The sequence below is a fragment of the Pelobates fuscus genome, chromosome 4 (assembly GCF_036172605.1).
Source record: "Pelobates fuscus isolate aPelFus1 chromosome 4, aPelFus1.pri, whole genome shotgun sequence".
Lineage (NCBI taxonomy): Eukaryota > Metazoa > Chordata > Amphibia > Anura > Pelobatidae > Pelobates > Pelobates fuscus.
Window position 1 is genome coordinate 257,777,871 of NC_086320.1, and position 19,076 is coordinate 257,796,946.

Consider the following 19,076-nt stretch of genomic DNA (forward strand, 5'->3'; position numbering starts at 1 on the left):
TGTGTATGTATTGTGGAGCCAAGGGTCATTTACTCTCGAACTGTCCTAACCGTCCGGGAAACGCTCGCACCTAAGTCTCTCTAGAGGACAAGCCTTGGGTGTTTCTATTTTGTCCTCTACTCCTAATTATAAAGATCACATGCTTCTGCTACCAGTTTCCTTAACTTGGGAGAAGGAAGTAGTAAGGGCTATGGCATTGATAGATTCCGGTGCTGCTGAGAATTTTATCGACCAAGCCTTTGCTATTAAGAACAATTTCCCATCCCAGCTAAGGGAGACACCCTTGGCCGTTGAGGCCATAGATGGTAGACCACTACTAGACCCTGTTATCTTTCGTGAAACCATACCCATTGATTTAAATGTTGGTATCCTACACGTGGAGAATTTATCTCTTTTGCTCATTTCATCCCCTTCCGTTCCCATAGTTCTGGGGTACCCATGGTTGAAGAAACATAACCCTATTATCGATTGGGAGTTAGGGGAGATACTCTCGTGGGGCCAGGGTTGCCAGGATAGGTGTTTATGCAAGGTTTCTCCATTAGCTAATGTTAACATACCTGAGACTCCTATTCAGTCCACAGAAAGACAGATACCAGACCTTTACCTAGACTTAAAGGCAGTATTTGACAAGAAGAATGCCGATTCTTTGCCGCCACACAGGCCATTTGATTGTAAAATTAAGCTCCTACCTGGGACTATGCCTCCGAGGGGCCATGTATATCCTTTGTCTGTTCAGGAAAACTTTGTTCTAGAGGAGTATATTCGGGAGAACTTAGAAAAGGGATTCATTAGGAGGTCTTCTTCCCCGGCCGGGGCTGGGTTCTTTTTCGTTAAGAAAAAGGATGGCACGCTGAGACCTTGTATCGATTACCGAGGCTTGAATAAAATAACTGTCAGAAATGCCTATCCTATTCCACTTATTACCGAGTTATTTGATCGTCTTAAGGGCTCCAAAATCTTCACCAAGTTAGATCTCAGAGGGGCATATAATTTGGTGAGAGTCCAGCAGGGACACGAGTGGATGACGGCGTTCAATACTCGGTACGGTCACTATGAATACACAGTTATGCCGTTTGGACTTTGCAATGCTCCTGCAGTATTTCAGGATCTGATTAATGAGGTACTTAGGGAGTTTCAACATGATTGTGTCATTGTCTACCTAGACGACATACTGATACACTCTAGGGAGATTGAAACTCACCATAGACAGGTCAGAGCGGTATTACAGAAACTTCTGCAACATGGTCTATACTGTAAATTGGAAAAATGCAGCTTTGATCAGTCTCAGATAGATTTTCTTGGTTACGTGATTTCTGGGGAAGGTTTTAAGATGGACCCTGACAAACTCCAGTCTATTTTAGATTGGCCATTACCTAAGGGACTCAAGGCTATTCAGAGGTTTATTGGTTTCTCCAATTATTATAGGCGCTTCATTAAGGATTACTCGTCTATTATTGCGCCCATTACCAATATGACCAAACAGGGGGCAGAAACTAAGACGTGGTCTCCTGAAGCTCTTGCTGCTTTCAAGAGGCTCAAAGAACTTTTTGCTTCTGCTCCAATATTAGTCCATCCTGATGCGACTTTGCCGTTTCTACTCGAGGTCGATGCCTCTGAGACAGGAGTAGGTGCGGTTCTGTCACAAAGATTAGCGGTAGATAAACCATTACACCCGTGTGGTTTTTTTTCCAGGAAACTTTCTGGGGCTGAGAGCAGATATGACATCGGAGACAGGGAACTGTTAGCAGTCATTAAAGCCTTAAAGGAGTGGAGACATTTGTTGGAGGGGACCCTACACCCTATTACGATTTTGACAGACCACAAAAACTTGTCATATATTGGGGAGGCTAAGCGCTTATCCTCTAGACAAGCTCGTTGGTCCTTATTCCTGACTCACTTCAATTATGTACTGACTTACAGACCTGGTTCTAAAAACTCTAAAGCCGATGCATTATCTCGCCAATATGAACCTTCTACTGTACCTGAACCAGTTCTTTCTTCTATAGTTCCGAAGTGCAATATCATTGCTAATACGAATCTCAGGATTCATTCTCCATTACTGGCCGAGATCATTAAGTTGCAACATCTCGCACCTAAACAGACCCCTGCGGGTCGTCATTTCGTTCCTCCTGCTTTTCAACTGGAACTTTTACAGTGTTTACATAATAGCAAGATGGCGGGACATCCTGGTATTCGCAAAACTTACGCCTTGATCTCTAAGGACTTCTGGTGGTCTACTTTACGGAGGGATGTTGAGGAGTTCATCGCTGCATGTGAAGTTTGTACTAAAACCAAACAACCCCATACGCTTCCATGTGGACTCCTGCAACCCTTGGAGGTTCCAGAGAAACCATGGTCCTGTTTGGCCATGGACTTTATTGTCGATCTACCTATCTCTAAAAGACAGACTGTTATCCTCACCGTGGTTGACAGGTTTACTAGGATGGCACACTTCATTCCCCTGCCTAAACTTCCGTCTTCTCCCGAATTGGCAGAGATATTCGCCAAAGAGATTTTTCGCCTACATGGGATACCCTCTCAAATTGTATCGGACAGAGGCTCCCAATTTGTTTCCCGTTTTTGGAGGTCCTTCTGCTCTCAACTTGGTATTAAATTAAACTTTTCTTCTGCCTATCATCCTCAGTCTAACGGAGCTGCTGAACGTACCAACCAGAAAATTGAACAATATTTACGATGCTTTGTTTCTGAACACCAGGATGATTGGGTCGGTTTGATTCCTTGGGCGGAGTTTGCACACAACAATCTCGTTTGCGATTCTACTCATTCAAGACCCTTCTTCATGAATTATGGTTTTCATCCGTCTATTCTTCCTTCGGATTCTCCTTCCCAGGGGGTGCCGTCGGTTGATGTTCATGTTGCCAATTTGAGGAAGTTGTGGGATCAAACTCGACAAATCCTTGTGCACAACTCTATGTTGGTCAAGAAACACGCTGATAAACGTAGAAGGGCGGCTCCGGTCTTTGTTCCAGGTGATAGGGTATGGCTGAGCACGAGGAACATCCGTTTAAAAGTGCCCTCCATGAAGTTCGCTCCTCGGTATATTGGACCCTACAGGGTGCTGACCCGTATCAATCCGGTTGCGTATCGTTTAGCTCTTCCTAATACCTTACGCATTCCAAACTCGTTTCACGTTTCATTGCTGAAACCACTCATATGTAACAGATTTTCCTCCACAATAGCCCCTCCTCGCTCCGTTCAGGTGGAGGGTCAGGAGGAGTATGAGGTCAACTCTATTATTGATTCTCGAATCTCTCGGGGGAGAGTACAATATCTGGTTGATTGGAAGGGATATGGTCCTGAGGAGAGGAGTTGGGTACCTCAGGAGGATGTTCATGCTCCCCGTCTCCGCAGGGCGTATCACTCTCGCTTCCCATCTCGTCCCGGTTCATTCCGCCCGGTGGGCGTATCTGAGAGGGGGGGTACTGTCAGGGTACCTGTGGTCTCTACCTCCAAAAGAGGTAGAGACTTAACTGTTCCACCATCCAGACGGTCTGATGACTCCCTTCCCCGCGGTCTATCCGGTCATGCAAGGCCGTCCGCGAGGGAGTGAATGCCTTTTACACCATCTAGGCAGGAAGTCATCATCAGGACACTCCCCCGGATCGACCTGTCAGTCAATTGCTGCAGGACCAATCAGGACGTCTCGGAGGTGTGGTTACTGCTCTGAACAGGGTATTTAACAGAGCTTCCTTCATTAGCTCATTGCCCTGTCGTGGTTCTAGCTTGTTCTAGTCACTCAGTGCTTGTGTATTCTATTTCCCTTTTGGTTTTGACCCGGCTTGTTTACCTTACTCTGCTTATCTCTGTTACCCTTGATTCGGCTTGTCTCTCGCTTACCTGTCTTCTGTTACCCTCGACCTCGGCTTGTCTTTGACCATTCTATACGGTACTACTTACGTTAGTCCGGCCATTCTAAGGTCCGGTATACGTATCTGGCTACTGTTTGTACTCTGTGTGTTGGATCCCTGTCCCGATCCTGACATTACGACAGGGCCAATGGATCCTGCAAGTACAAACAGTCAGCTGGCTTCTCCTGATCCTAGGTTTGAAGCCATGGATCACAGAATGGATTAGATGGAGCTTGCGCTACAGGCTCTATTATCTCGTGCCAATAACCCACCAGAGGAGATACGTAATACCCCTGTTTCTCCTGTCAGTTTAGGTCTAGAGGTAGCCACAGTGGGTGCTTCTTCTCGCATTACCCCCCCAGTACGCTATGGTGGGACTCCTGAGAAGTGTCGTGGTTTTTTAAACCAAATTAGTATCCACTTTGAATTGCAACCCCGCTCTTATCCTACAGATAGGGCAAAGGTAGGATTTATTATCACCCTACTTATTGAGAAAGCTCTGAGATGGGCCAACCCACTATGGGAGAACGATAACCCATTAGTGTATAACTATAACGCATTTGTAGCTGCTTTTAGAAGAACATTTGATCCTCCAGGTAGAAAGGTTAATGCAGCCAGATTACTGTTGCGCCTGAGACAGGAGAACCGAACACTGGTGGATTATGCACTAGAGTTCAGGTCTCTGGCGTCAGAAGTCAAGTGGAATGAGCAGGCGTATATGGATGTATTTTTGAATGGCCTATCTGAAGTAATCCTTGATGAGGTTGCTACCAGAGAACTCCCTGAGAATTTAGAAGATTTAATTTCGTTCATCTCTCGTATAGATGAACGTTTAAGAGAGAGACAGAACACTCGAGAGAGGAACCGGAGACCTTCTTTTAGGTTAGCCCCCGCTTTTCCAAGTCCTGACTCCACGGTATCTTTGCTTCCTGAACCTATGCAGATAGGTTATACCCGCCTCTCTGAGGAGGAAAGACAGTACAGGAGAAGAGAGGGTTTGTGTATGTATTGTGGAGCCAAGGGTCATTTACTCTCGAACTGTCCTAACCGTCCGGGAAACGCTCGCACCTAAGTCTCTCTAGAGGACAAGCCTTGGGTGTTTCTATTTTGTCCTCTACTCCTAATTATAAAGATCACATGCTTCTGCTACCAGTTTCCTTAACTTGGGAGAAGGAAGTAGTAAGGGCTATGGCATTGATAGATTCCGGTGCTGCTGAGAATTTTATCGACCAAGCCTTTGCTATTAAGAACAATTTCCCATCCCAGCTAAGGGAGACACCCTTGGCCGTTGAGGCCATAGATGGTAGACCACTACTAGACCCTGTTATCTTTCGTGAAACCATACCCATTGATTTAAATGTTGGTATCCTACACGTGGAGAATTTATCTCTTTTGCTCATTTCATCCCCTTCCGTTCCCATAGTTCTGGGGTACCCATGGTTGAAGAAACATAACCCTATTATCGATTGGGAGTTAGGGGAGATACTCTCGTGGGGCCAGGGTTGCCAGGATAGGTGTTTATGCAAGGTTTCTCCATTAGCTAATGTTAACATACCTGAGACTCCTATTCAGTCCACAGAAAGACAGATACCAGACCTTTACCTAGACTTAAAGGCAGTATTTGACAAGAAGAATGCCGATTCTTTGCCGCCACACAGGCCATTTGATTGTAAAATTAAGCTCCTACCTGGGACTATGCCTCCGAGGGGCCATGTATATCCTTTGTCTGTTCAGGAAAACTTTGTTCTAGAGGAGTATATTCGGGAGAACTTAGAAAAGGGATTCATTAGGAGGTCTTCTTCCCCGGCCGGGGCTGGGTTCTTTTTCGTTAAGAAAAAGGATGGCACGCTGAGACCTTGTATCGATTACCGAGGCTTGAATAAAATAACTGTCAGAAATGCCTATCCTATTCCACTTATTACCGAGTTATTTGATCGTCTTAAGGGCTCCAAAATCTTCACCAAGTTAGATCTCAGAGGGGCATATAATTTGGTGAGAGTCCAGCAGGGACACGAGTGGATGACGGCGTTCAATACTCGGTACGGTCACTATGAATACACAGTTATGCCGTTTGGACTTTGCAATGCTCCTGCAGTATTTCAGGATCTGATTAATGAGGTACTTAGGGAGTTTCAACATGATTGTGTCATTGTCTACCTAGACGACATACTGATACACTCTAGGGAGATTGAAACTCACCATAGACAGGTCAGAGCGGTATTACAGAAACTTCTGCAACATGGTCTATACTGTAAATTGGAAAAATGCAGCTTTGATCAGTCTCAGATAGATTTTCTTGGTTACGTGATTTCTGGGGAAGGTTTTAAGATGGACCCTGACAAACTCCAGTCTATTTTAGATTGGCCATTACCTAAGGGACTCAAGGCTATTCAGAGGTTTATTGGTTTCTCCAATTATTATAGGCGCTTCATTAAGGGTTACTCGTCTATTATTGCGCCCATTACCAATATGACCAAACAGGGTGCAGAAACTAAGACGTGGTCTCCTGAAGCTCTTGCTGCTTTCAAGAGGCTCAAAGAACTTTTTGCTTCTGCTCCAATATTAGTCCATCCTGATGCGACTTTGCCGTTTCTACTCGAGGTCGATGCCTCTGAGACAGGAGTAGGTGCGGTTCTGTCACAAAGATTAGCGGTAGATAAACCATTACACCCGTGTGGTTTTTTTTCCAGGAAACTTTCTGGGGCTGAGAGCAGATATGACATCGGAGACAGGGAACTGTTAGCAGTCATTAAAGCCTTAAAGGAGTGGAGACATTTGTTGGAGGGGACCCTACACCCTATTACGATTTTGACAGACCACAAAAACTTGTCATATATTGGGGAGGCTAAGCGCTTATCCTCTAGACAAGCTCGTTGGTCCTTATTCCTGACTCACTTCAATTATGTACTGACTTACAGACCTGGTTCTAAAAACTCTAAAGCCGATGCATTATCTCGCCAATATGAACCTTCTACTGTACCTGAACCAGTTCTTTCTTCTATAGTTCCGAAGTGCAATATCATTGCTAATACGAATCTCAGGATTCATTCTCCATTACTGGCCGAGATCATTAAGTTGCAACATCTCGCACCTAAACAGACCCCTGCGGGTCGTCATTTCGTTCCTCCTGCTTTTCAACTGGAACTTTTACAGTGTTTACATAATAGCAAGATGGCGGGACATCCTGGTATTCGCAAAACTTACGCCTTGATCTCTAAGGACTTCTGGTGGTCTACTTTACGGAGGGATGTTGAGGAGTTCATCGCTGCATGTGAAGTTTGTACTAAAACCAAACAACCCCATACGCTTCCATGTGGACTCCTGCAACCCTTGGAGGTTCCAGAGAAACCATGGTCCTGTTTGGCCATGGACTTTATTGTCGATCTACCTATCTCTAAAAGACAGACTGTTATCCTCACCGTGGTTGACAGGTTTACTAGGATGGCACACTTCATTCCCCTGCCTAAACTTCCGTCTTCTCCCGAATTGGCAGAGATATTCGCCAAAGAGATTTTTCGCCTACATGGGATACCCTCTCAAATTGTATCGGACAGAGGCTCCCAATTTGTTTCCCGTTTTTGGAGGTCCTTCTGCTCTCAACTTGGTATTAAATTAAACTTTTCTTCTGCCTATCATCCTCAGTCTAACGGAGCTGCTGAACGTACCAACCAGAAAATTGAACAATATTTACGATGCTTTGTTTCTGAACACCAGGATGATTGGGTCGGTTTGATTCCTTGGGCGGAGTTTGCACACAACAATCTCGTTTGCGATTCTACTCATTCAAGCCCCTTCTTCATGAATTATGGTTTTCATCCGTCTATTCTTCCTTCGGATTCTCCTTCCCAGGGGGTGCCGTCGGTTGATGTTCATGTTGCCAATTTGAGGAAGTTGTGGGATCAAACTCGACAAATCCTTGTGCACAACTCTATGTTGGTCAAGAAACACGCTGATAAACGTAGAAGGGCGGCTCCGGTCTTTGTTCCAGGTGATAGGGTATGGCTGAGCACGAGGAACATCCGTTTAAAAGTGCCCTCCATGAAGTTCGCTCCTCGGTATATTGGACCCTACATGGTGCTGACCCGTATCAATCAGGTTGCGTATCGTTTAGCTCTTCCTAATACCTTACGCATTCCAAACTCGTTTCACGTTTCATTGCTGAAACCACTCATATGTAACAGATTTTCCTCCACAATAGCCCCTCCTCGCTCCGTTCAGGTGGAGGGTCAGGAGGAGTATGAGGTCAACTCTATTATTGATTCTCGAATCTCTCGGGGGAGAGTACAATATCTGGTTGATTGGAAGGGATATGGTCCTGAGGAGAGGAGTTGGGTACCTCAGGAGGATGTTCATGCTCCCCGTCTCCGCAGGGCGTATCACTCTCGCTTCCCATCTCGTCCCGGTTCATTCCGCCCGGTGGGCGTATCTGAGAGGGGGGGTACTGTCAGGGTACCTGTGGTCTCTACCTCCAAAAGAGGTAGAGACTTAACTGTTCCACCATCCAGACGGTCTGATGACTCCCTTCCCCGCGGTCTATCCGGTCATGCAAGGCCGGCCGCGAGGGAGTAAATGCCTTTTACACCATCTAGGCAGGAAGTCATCATCAGGACACTCCCCCGGATCGACCTGTCAGTCAATTGCTGCAGGACCAATCAGGACGTCTCGGAGGTGTGGTTACTGCTCTGAACAGGGTATTTAACAGAGCTTCCTTCATTAGCTCATTGCCCTGCCGTGGTTCTAGCTTGTTCTAGTCACTCAGTGCTTGTGTATTCTATTTTCCCTTTTGGTTTTGACCCGGCTTGTTTACCTTACTCTGCTTATCTCTGTTACCCTTGATTCGGCTTGTCTCTCGCTTACCTGTCTTCTGTTACCCTCGACCTCGGCTTGTCTTTGACCATTCTATACGGTACTACTTACGTTAGTCCGGCCATTCTAAGGTCCGGTATACGTATCTGGCTACTGTTTGTACTCTGCGTGTTGGATCCCTGTCCCGATCCTGACACATATATGACTTAAACTTCCACAAACTACTTACAGAAATCAATCTTGACTTACAGAAATGGCACAAACCCTGCTTCGGATGGTTCAGTAGAATTAACATCATTAAGATGAACATCCTTCCCCGCCTACTTTACACTCTCCAAACTCTCCCAATTCAATTGCATTCTAGTTTCTTCTCTAAACTTAGATCAACCTTCACAAACTTTATTTGGTCACATGCTCAACCGAGAATAGCCTACGAGACTCTGATCAAAAATATAAATAATGGGGGTCCAAACTTCCCTGACCTAGATACATACCACAAAGCAATCCATCTTAGTAGAATATATGAATGGACTAGAGCTGGAGCGATCCAACACTGGGTTCAGATAGAAAACAAATTCTCAGCTACCCCCCTGATGGTTCTCCCATGGTTACCCAAACAACCTCCACACACTCCTCACCTCTCTGATCCTCACCCGACCATCAAAACCACTACTCAGATCTGGCATAAACTAGTAAACACTACTAAGATCTCTCCCTGCCCCTCTCCTCTTTACCCGCTAACAAACAATCCGAAATTTCAAAGAGGTCAATCAGGGACGACTTACGATAATTACCACAAAGGCAACATACTTCTGCTCCGTGACATGATCACAAATGATAAATTGAGAACAATACAACAAATTTTCCCTAATAGACTTCTAACAGGAAACCAAATACTTCAATACACGCAACTTAAAAACTTTATAGACTCTCAAAACTTGTTACCTGATGGTAACCGCCCCATGACAGACTTTGAAAACATATGTGCAAATCACAAGCCCCAAAAGAAAATATTGTCTACCTTATACCAGGTGATTAAAAATTTAAGACCTCTTGAATTCCCAAAATTCACACAAAAATGGTCGCAGGAATTACAAATGAATTTCTCACATAAACAATGGCAAGCCATATTCACATCTACACATAGAGCATCAATCTCTCTAACGGTCCAAGAAAGTAATTATAAGCGAATATCACGCTGGCACTACACTCCAGCTAAAATCCAACATATACATAATACAGAAAGCGACAACTGTTGGAGATGCAATAACAGCACTGCAGATCACACCCACATTTGGTGGCAGTGCCCAATTGTCACTAAATATTGGAAAAGAATCCACACGATTACCCAAATGATCCTGGGCAAAAAATTCCCTCTAGAGCCTTTACACTTTATTTTTCTAGAACCGCCCAATAATCTGAAATTAAACAAAATGCATTGCACTCTCTTTCAACATTTAGCTATGGCGGCGGCTCAACTAATTCCCATATACTGGAAAACGCCGCAAGTCCCTTCCACAAGAGCGTGTATCACGAGAGTGGAAAGCACTAAACAAATGGAAGCGATAACATTCGCCAAGTCAAAAGATTACACTAAGTTCACCAATATTTGGAAACCTTGGACACAATTCATGGAAACCACAACCACTCACTAAACCCTTCATCCCCCCCCCACTCCCATCCCTTCCTCTCCTACCATTCCACTCCCACCATTATTTTTTCATCCATACAAATTCCTCTCATTGAGGTTAGTAGAACCTTCTATTACAAGGTCGCAACAGAACCTTAAACCGTTATGACTATCTTTGAAGCGGTTCCACAAATGCATATTTCTTGTTAAACTTTTTTATGATTCTTTGTATAACTAATCTACCTTTCTTGATTTAATGTACAACTGTAATGTTTTATTGTTTCACTTGCAACATATGTTTTCAGATTTATATTCAGTCAAATTTTGACCTTATGTACCAATTGCATGTCGATGTTGTAAAACTATATGCACATAAAAAGAATAAAAATGAGAAGAAAAAAAAAAAAAAAAATAAGAAAATGGAAAATGTGTTAAATGTTTAAGCTGACAAAGATATTAAAACTGTCAAAAGTTTCTGAAGTGTTCTTTGGTGGACGAATCAGAAATTTTGACTTCTTTTTATATGTTGAGATTTCCATTTAACAACATAAATTACAACATTTTCATCCCTTTCCTTTTCCTGGTACAACTTACTGCCAATAGTGACAAAAGAAGGCCATACAGACATATTAAGTGGTCTTTGGTAGAAAGCTCTGTACTTTTTTTTTCTTAACTAATAAAAAGTTTCTGGAATTTGGGCAAGATGTTTCTGATTTGCACCTAACGATATGAGCTGACATCCATGGTTTAAGGGGAACAGCTCTTTGAGTCCTTTAATATAAATGGAGAATCAAAGTGTACTGTGATACATTAAGCTCAGGTTTCCATCATTATTAATTTAAATGTAATTGTTGGTAATATTTATTCAACTTTCTTAACTTCTTATTCTAAGATCCCTTCTGAATGCATCTAGTTAACCACCTATGTTAGAGATTTGTTAAGATTGTTTTTCATGTCTTGAAGGAGTATTTCTTACAAAGGTTTGTCTGCTTTGTTAGCAAAACACGACGACTCTGGTGGGACTCGAACACACAACCTTTGAATGCCTTCAATACACTAGAAGTCCAATGCGCTATCCATTGCGCCACAGAGCCTCATCTGCTTGTATCTGGAAGGTCATCGAAAAAAAATAGCTAGAGCGATAAACAGTCAAAATGTAATATACTCTTTTACGCCACTGGCAATTAAAAAAAAAAAGATCTCTTTTTAAAAAAAATTCAAAGGTTATGCAGTGTTTTTGGATTGATCAGAAAATGGAAAATGTGTTAAATGTTTAAGCTGACAAAGATATTAAAACTGTCAAAAGTTTCTGAAGTGTTCTTTGGTGGACGAATCAGAAATTTTGACTTCTTTTTATATGTTGAGATTTCCATTTAACAACATAAATTACAACATTTTCATCCCTTTCCTTTTCCTGGTACAACTTACTGCCAATAGTGACAAAAGAAGGCCATACAGACATGTTAAGTGGTCTTTGGTAGAAAGCTCTGTAATTTTTTTTTTCTTAACTAATAAAAAGTTTCTGGAATTTGGGCAAGATGTTTCTGATTTGCACCTAACGATATGAGCTGACATCCATGGTTTAAGGGGAACAGCTCTTTGAGTCCTTTAATATAAATGGACAATCAAAGTGTACTGTGATACATTAAGCTCAGGTTTCCATCATTATTAATTTAAATGTAATTGTTGGTAATATTTATTCAACTTTCTTAACTTCTTATTCTAAGATCCCTTCTGAATGCATCTAGTTAACCACCTATGTTAGAGATTTGTTAAGATGGTTTTTCATGTCTTGAAGGAGTATTTCTTACAAAGGTTTGTCTGCTTTGTTAGCAAAACACGACACTGGTGGGACTCGAACCCACAACCTTTGAATGCCTTCAGGTTTGTCTGCTTTGTTAGCAAAACACGTCAACTCTGGTGGGACTCGAACCCACAACCTTTGAATGCCTTCAATACACTAGAAGTCCAATGCGCTATCCATTGCGCCACAGAGCCTCATCTGCTTGTATATGGAAGGTCATCGAAAAAAAATAGCTAGAGCGATAAACAGTCAAAATGTAATATACTCTTTTACGCCACTGGCAATTAAAAAAAAAAGATCTCTTTTTAAAAAAATTCAAAGGTTATGCAGTGTTTTTGGATTGATCAGAAAATGGAAAATGTGTTAAATGTTTAAGCTGACAAAGATATTAAAACTGTCAAAAGTTTCTGAAGTGTTCTTTGGTGGACGAATCAGAAATTTTGACTTCTTTTTATATGTTGAGATTTCCATTTAACAACATAAATTACAACATTTTCATCCCTTTCCTTTTCCTGGTACAACTTACTGCCAATAGTGACAAAAGAAGGCCATACAGACATGTTAAGTGGTCTTTGGTAGAAAGCTCTGTACTTTTTTTTTCTTAACAAATAAAAAGTTTCTGGAATTTGGGCAAGATGTTTCTGATTTGCACCTAACGATATGAGCTGACATCCATGGTTTAAGGGGAACAGCTCTTTGAGTCCTTTAATATAAATGGAGAATCAAAGTGTACTGTGATACATTAAGCTCAGGTTTCCATCATTATTAATTTAAATGTAATTGTTGGTAATATTTATTCAACTTTCTTAACTTCTTATTCTAAGATCCGTTCTGAATGCATCTAGTTAACCACTTATGTTAGAGATTTGTTAATATTGTTTTTCATGTTGTAGTTGTAGTATTGAAGGAGTATTTCTTACAAAGGTTTGTCTGCTTTGTTAGCAAAACACGACGACTCTGGTGGGACTCGAACCCACAACCTTTGAATGCCTTCAATACACTAGAAGTCCAATGCGCTATCCATTGCGCCACAGAGCCTCATCTGCTTGTATATGGAAGGTCATCGAAAAAAAATAGCTAGAGCGATAAACAGTCAAAATGTAATATACTCTTTTACGCCACTGGCAATTAAAAAAAAAAAGATCTCTTTTTAAAAAAATTCAAAGGTTATGCAGTGTTTTTGGATTGATCAGAAAATGGAAAATGTGTTAAATGTTTAAGCTGACAAAGATATTAAAACTGTCAAAAGTTTCTGAAGTGTTCTTTGGTGGACGAATCAGAAATTTTGACTTCTTTTTATATGTTGAGATTTCCATTTAACAACATAAATTACAACATTTTCATCCCTTTCCTTTTCCTGGTACAACTTACTGCCAATAGTGACAAAAGAAGGCCATACAGACATGTTAAGTGGTCTTTGGTAGAAAGCTCTGTACTTTTTTTTTCTTAACTAATAAAAAGTTTCTGGAATTTGGGCAAGATGTTTCTGATTTGCACCTAACGATATGAGCTGACATCCATGGTTTAAGGGGAACAGCTCTTTGAGTCCTTTAATATAAATGGAGAATCAAAGTGTACTGTGATACATTAAGCTCAGGTTTCCATCATTATTAATTTAAATGTAATTGTTGGTAATATTTATTCAACTTTCTTAACTTCTTATTCTAAGATCCCTTCTGAATGCATCTAGTTAACCACCTATGTTAGAGATTTGTTAAGATTGTTTTTCATGTTGTAGTTGTAGTATTGAAGGAGTATTTCTTACAAAGGTTTGTCTGCTTTGTTAGCAAAACAAGACGACTCTGGTGGGACTCGAACCCACAACCTTTGAATGCCTTCAATACACTAGAAGTCCAATGCGCTATCCATTGCGCCACAGAGCCTCATCTGCTTGTATATGGAAGGTCATCGAAAAAAAAATAGCTAGAGCGATAAACAGTCAAAATGTAATATACTCTTTTACGCCACTGGCAATTAAAAAAAAAAAAGATCTATTTTTAAAAAAATTCAAAGGTTATGCAGTGTTTTTGGATTGATCAGAAAATGGAAAATGTGTTAAATGTTTAAGCTGACAAAGATATTAAAACTGTCAAAAGTTTCTGAAGTGTTCTTTGGTGGACGAATCAGAAATTTTGACTTCTTTTTATATGTTGAGATTTCCATTTAACAACATAAATTACAACATTTTCATCCCTTTCCTTTTCCTGGTACAACTTACTGCCAATAGTGACAAAAGAAGGCCATACAGACATGTTAAGTGGTCTTTGGTAGAAAGCTCTGTACTTTTTTTTTCTTAACTAATAAAAAGTTTCTGGAATTTGGGCAAGATGTTTCTGATTTGCACCTAACGATATGAGCTGACATCCATGGTTTAAGGGGAACAGCTCTTTGAGTCCTTTAATATAAATGGAGAATCAAAGTGTACTGTGATACATCAAGCTCAGGTTTCCATCATTATTAATTTAAATGTAATTGTTGGTAATATTTATTCAACTTTCTTAACTTCTTATTCTAAGATCCCTTCTGAATGCATCTAGTTAACCACCTATGTTAGAGATTTGTTAAGATTGTTTTTCATGTTGTAGTTGTAGTATTGAAGGAGTATTTCTTACAAAGGTTTGTCTGCTTTGTTAGCAAAACACGACGACTCTGGTGGGACTCGAACCCACAACCTTTGAATGCCTTCAATACACTAGAAGTCCAATGCGCTATCCATTGCGCCACAGAGCCTCATTTGCTTGTCTATGGAAGGTCATCGAAAAAAATAGCTAGAGCGATAAACAGTCAAAATGTAATATACTCTTTTACGCCACTGGCAATTAAAAAAAAAAAGATCTCTTTTTAAAAAAATTCAAAGGTTATGCAGTGTTTTTGGATTGATCAGAAAATGGAAAATGTGTTAAATGTTTAAGCTGACAAAGATATTAAAACTGTCAAAAGTTTCTGAAGTGTTCTTTGGTGGACGAATCAGAAATTTTGACTTCTTTTTATATGTTGAGATTTCCATTTAACAACATAAATTACAACATTTTCATCCCTTTCCTTTTCCTGGTACAACTTACTGCCAATAGTGACAAAAGAAGGCCATACAGACATGTTAAGTGGTCTTTGGTAGAAAGCTCTGTACTTTTTTTTTCTTAACTAATAAAAAGTTTCTGGAATTTGGGCAAGATGTTTCTGATTTGCACCTAACGATATGAGCTGACATCCATGGTTTAAGGGGAACAGCTCTTTGAGTCCTTTAATATAAATAGAGAATCAAAGTGTAATGTGATACATTAAGCTCAGGTTTCCATCATTATTAATTAAAATATAATTGTTGGTAATATTTATTCAACTTTCTTAACTTTTTATTCTAAGATCCCTTCTGAATGCATCTAGTTAACCACCTATGTTAGAGATTTGTTAATATTGTTTTTCATGTTGTAGTTGTAGTATTGAAAGAGTATTTCTTACAAAGGTTTGTCTGCTTTGTTAGCAAAACACGACGACTCTGGTGGGACTCGAACCCACAACCTTTGAATGCCTTCAATACACTAGAAGTCCAATGCGCTATCCATTGCGCCACAGAGCCTCATCTGCTTGTATATGGAAGGTCATCGAAAAAAAATAGCTAGAGCGATAAACAGTCAAAATGTAATATACTCTTTTACGCCACTGGCAATTAAAAAAAAAAAAAGATCTCTTTTTAAAAAAATTCAAAGGTTATGCAGTGTTTTTGGATTGATCAGAAAATGGAAAATGTGTTAAATGTTTAAGCTGACAAAGATATTAAAACTGTCAAAAGTTTCTGAAGTGTTCTTTGGTGGACGAATCAGAAATTTTGACTTCTTTTTATATGTTGAGATTTCCATTTAACAACATAAATTACAACATTTTCATCCCTTTCCTTTTCCTGGTACAACTTACTGCCAATAGTGACAAAAGAAGGCCATACAGACATGTTAAGTGGTCTTTGGTAGAAAGCTCTGTACTTTTTTTTTCTTAACTAATAAAAAGTTTCTGGAATTTGGGCAAGATGTTTCTGATTTGCACCTAACGATATGAGCTGACATCCATGGTTTAAGGGGAACAGCTCTTTGAGTCCTTTAATATAAATGGAGAATCAAAGTGTACTGTGATACATTAAGCTCAGGTTTCCATCATTATTAATTTAAATGTAATTGTTGGTAATATTTATTCAACTTTCTTAACTTCTTATTCTAAGATCCCTTCTGAATGCATCTAGTTAACCACCTATGTTAGAGATTTGTTAAGATTGTTTTTCATGTTGTAGTTGTAGTATTGAAGGAGTATTTCTTACAAAGGTTTGTCTGCTTTGTTAGCAAAACACGACGACTCTGGTGGGACTCGAACCCACAACCTTTGAATGCCTTCAATACACTAGAAGTCCAATGCGCTATCCATTGCGCCACAGAGCCTCATCTGCTTGTATATGGAAGGTCATCGAAAAAAAATACCTAGAGCGATAAACAGTCAAAATGTAATATACTCTTTTACGCCACTGGCAATTAAAAAAAAAAAAGATCTATTTTTAAAAAAATTCAAAGGTTATGCAGTGTTTTTGGATTGATCAGAAAATGGAAAATGTGTTAAATGTTTAAGCTGACAAAGATATTAAAACTGTCAAAAGTTTCTGAAGTGTTCTTTGGTGGACGAATCAGAAATTTTGACTTCTTTTTATATGTTGAGATTTCCATTTAACAACATAAATTACAACATTTTCATCCCTTTCCTTTTCCTGGTACAACTTACTGCCAATAGTGACAAAAGAAGGCCATACATACATGTTAAGTGGTCTTTGGTAGAAAGCTCTGTACTTTTTTTTTCTTAACTAATAAAAAGTTTCTGGAATTTGGGCAAGATGTTTCTGATTTGCACCTAACGATATGAGCTGACATCCATGGTTTAAGGGGAACAGCTCATTGAGTCCTTTAATATAAATGGAGAATCAAAGTGTACTGTGAAACATTAAGCTCAGGTTTCCATCATTATTAATTTAAATGTAATTGTTGGTAATATTTATTCAACTTTCTTAACTTCTTATTCTAAGATCCCTTCTGAATGCATCTAGTTAACCACCTATGTTAGAGATTTGTTAAGATTGTTTTTCATGTTGTAGTTGTAGTATTGAAGGAGTATTTCTTACAAAGGTTTGTCTGCTTTGTTAGCAAAACAAGACGACTCTGGTGGGACTCGAACCCACAACCTTTGAATGCCTTCAATACACTAGAAGTCCAATGCGCTATCCATTGCGCCACAGAGCCTCATCTGCTTGTATATGGAAGGTCATCGAAAAAAAATAGCTAGAGCGATAAACAGTCAAAATGTAATATACTCTTTTACGCCACTGGCAATTAAAAAAAAAAAAGATCTATTTTTAAAAAAATTCAAAGGTTATGCAGTGTTTTTGGATTGATCAGAAAATGGAAAATGTGTTAAATGTTTAAGCTGACAAAGATATTAAAACTGTCAAAAGTTTCTGAAGTGTTCTTTGGTGGACGAATCAGAAATTTTGACTTCTTTTTATATGTTGAGATTTCCATTTAACAACATAAATTACAACATTTTCATCCCTTTCCTTTTCCTGGTACAACTTACTGCCAATAGTGACAAAAGAAGGCCATACAGACATGTTAAGTGGTCTTTGGTAGAAAGCTCTGTACTTTTTTTTTCTTAACTAATAAAAAGTTTCTGGAATTTGGGCAAGATGTTTCTGATTTGCACCTAACGATATGAGCTGACATCCATGGTTTAAGGGGAACAGCTCTTTGAGTCCTTTAATATAAATGGAGAATCAAAGTGTACTGTGATACATTAAGCTCAGGTTTCCATCATTATTAATTTAAATGTAATTGTTGGTAATATTTATTCAACTTTCTTAACTTCTTATTCTAAGATCCCTTCTGAATGCATCTAGTTAACCACCTATGTTAGAGATTTGTTAAGATTGTTTTTCATTTTGTAGTTGTAGTATTGAAGGAGTATTTCTTACAAAGGTTTGTCTGCTTTGTTAGCAAAACAAGACGACTCTGGTGGGACTCGAACCCACAACCTTTGAATGCCTTCAATACACTAGAAGTCCAATGCACTATCCATTGCGCCACAGAGCCTCATCTGCTTGTATATGGAAGGTCATCGAAAAAAAAATAGCTAGAGCGATAAACAGTCAAAATGTAATATACTCTTTTACGCCACTGGCAATTAAAAAAAAAAAAGATCTATTTTTAAAAAAATTCAAAGGTTATGCAGTGTTTTTGGATTGATCAGAAAATGGAAAATGTGTTAAATGTTTAAGCTGACAAAGATATTAAAACTGTCAAAAGTTTCTGAAGTGTTCTTTGGTGGACGAATCAGAAATTTTGACTTCTTTTTATATGTTGAGATTTCCATTTAACAACATAAATTACAACATTTTCATCCCTTTCCTTTTCCTGGTACAACTTACTGCCAATAGTGACAAAAGAAGGCCATACAGACATGTTAAGTGGTCTTTGGTAGAAAGCTCTGTACTTTTTTTTTCTTAACTAATAAAAAGTTTCTGGAATTTGGGCAAGATGTTTCTGATTTGCACCTAACGATATGAGCTGACATCCATGGTTTAAGGGGAACAGCTCTTTGAGTCCTTTAATATAAATGGAGAATCAAAGTGTACTGTGATACATTAAGCTCAGGTTTCCATCATTATTAATTAAAATGTAATTGTTGGTAATATTTATTCAACTTTCTTAACTTTTTATTCTAAGATCCCTTCTGAATGCATCTAGTTAACCACCTATGTTAGAGATTTGTTAATATTGTTTTTCATGTTGTAGTTGTAGTATTGAAAGAGTATTTCTTACAAAGGTTTGTCTGCTTTGTTAGCAAAACACGACGACTCTGGTGGGACTCGAACCCACAACCTTTGAATGCCTTCAATACACTAGAAGTCCAATGCGCTATCCATTGCGCCACAGAGCCTCATCTG

General features: G+C 39.7%; 9 non-coding genes across 9 annotated transcripts; all 9 read right to left on the reverse strand.

The window, feature by feature from the left end:
* Positions 1–12,217: 12,217 nt before the first annotated feature.
* TRNAR-UCU (transfer RNA arginine (anticodon UCU)) lies at positions 12,218–12,303 on the reverse strand. Its single transcript is given in 2 exon segments — positions 12,218–12,253; positions 12,267–12,303. It is a non-coding gene; the product is annotated as a tRNA-Arg (tRNA).
* A 758-nt stretch (positions 12,304–13,061) lies between these two features.
* TRNAR-UCU (transfer RNA arginine (anticodon UCU)) lies at positions 13,062–13,147 on the reverse strand. The gene is given in 2 exon segments: positions 13,062–13,097; positions 13,111–13,147. It is a non-coding gene; the product is annotated as a tRNA-Arg (tRNA).
* A 759-nt stretch (positions 13,148–13,906) lies between these two features.
* On the reverse strand, positions 13,907–13,992 carry TRNAR-UCU (transfer RNA arginine (anticodon UCU)). Its single transcript is given in 2 exon segments — positions 13,907–13,942; positions 13,956–13,992. It is a non-coding gene; the product is annotated as a tRNA-Arg (tRNA).
* A 761-nt stretch (positions 13,993–14,753) lies between these two features.
* TRNAR-UCU (transfer RNA arginine (anticodon UCU)) lies at positions 14,754–14,839 on the reverse strand. The gene is given in 2 exon segments: positions 14,754–14,789; positions 14,803–14,839. It is a non-coding gene; the product is annotated as a tRNA-Arg (tRNA).
* A 758-nt stretch (positions 14,840–15,597) lies between these two features.
* TRNAR-UCU (transfer RNA arginine (anticodon UCU)) lies at positions 15,598–15,683 on the reverse strand. The gene is given in 2 exon segments: positions 15,598–15,633; positions 15,647–15,683. It is a non-coding gene; the product is annotated as a tRNA-Arg (tRNA).
* Positions 15,684–16,444: 761 nt separating this feature from the next.
* Positions 16,445–16,530, reverse strand: TRNAR-UCU (transfer RNA arginine (anticodon UCU)). The gene is given in 2 exon segments: positions 16,445–16,480; positions 16,494–16,530. It is a non-coding gene; the product is annotated as a tRNA-Arg (tRNA).
* Positions 16,531–17,290: 760 nt separating this feature from the next.
* Positions 17,291–17,376, reverse strand: TRNAR-UCU (transfer RNA arginine (anticodon UCU)). The gene is given in 2 exon segments: positions 17,291–17,326; positions 17,340–17,376. It is a non-coding gene; the product is annotated as a tRNA-Arg (tRNA).
* A 760-nt stretch (positions 17,377–18,136) lies between these two features.
* On the reverse strand, positions 18,137–18,222 carry TRNAR-UCU (transfer RNA arginine (anticodon UCU)). Its single transcript is given in 2 exon segments — positions 18,137–18,172; positions 18,186–18,222. It is a non-coding gene; the product is annotated as a tRNA-Arg (tRNA).
* Positions 18,223–18,983: 761 nt separating this feature from the next.
* Positions 18,984–19,069, reverse strand: TRNAR-UCU (transfer RNA arginine (anticodon UCU)). The gene is given in 2 exon segments: positions 18,984–19,019; positions 19,033–19,069. It is a non-coding gene; the product is annotated as a tRNA-Arg (tRNA).
* Positions 19,070–19,076: the final 7 nt, after the last annotated feature.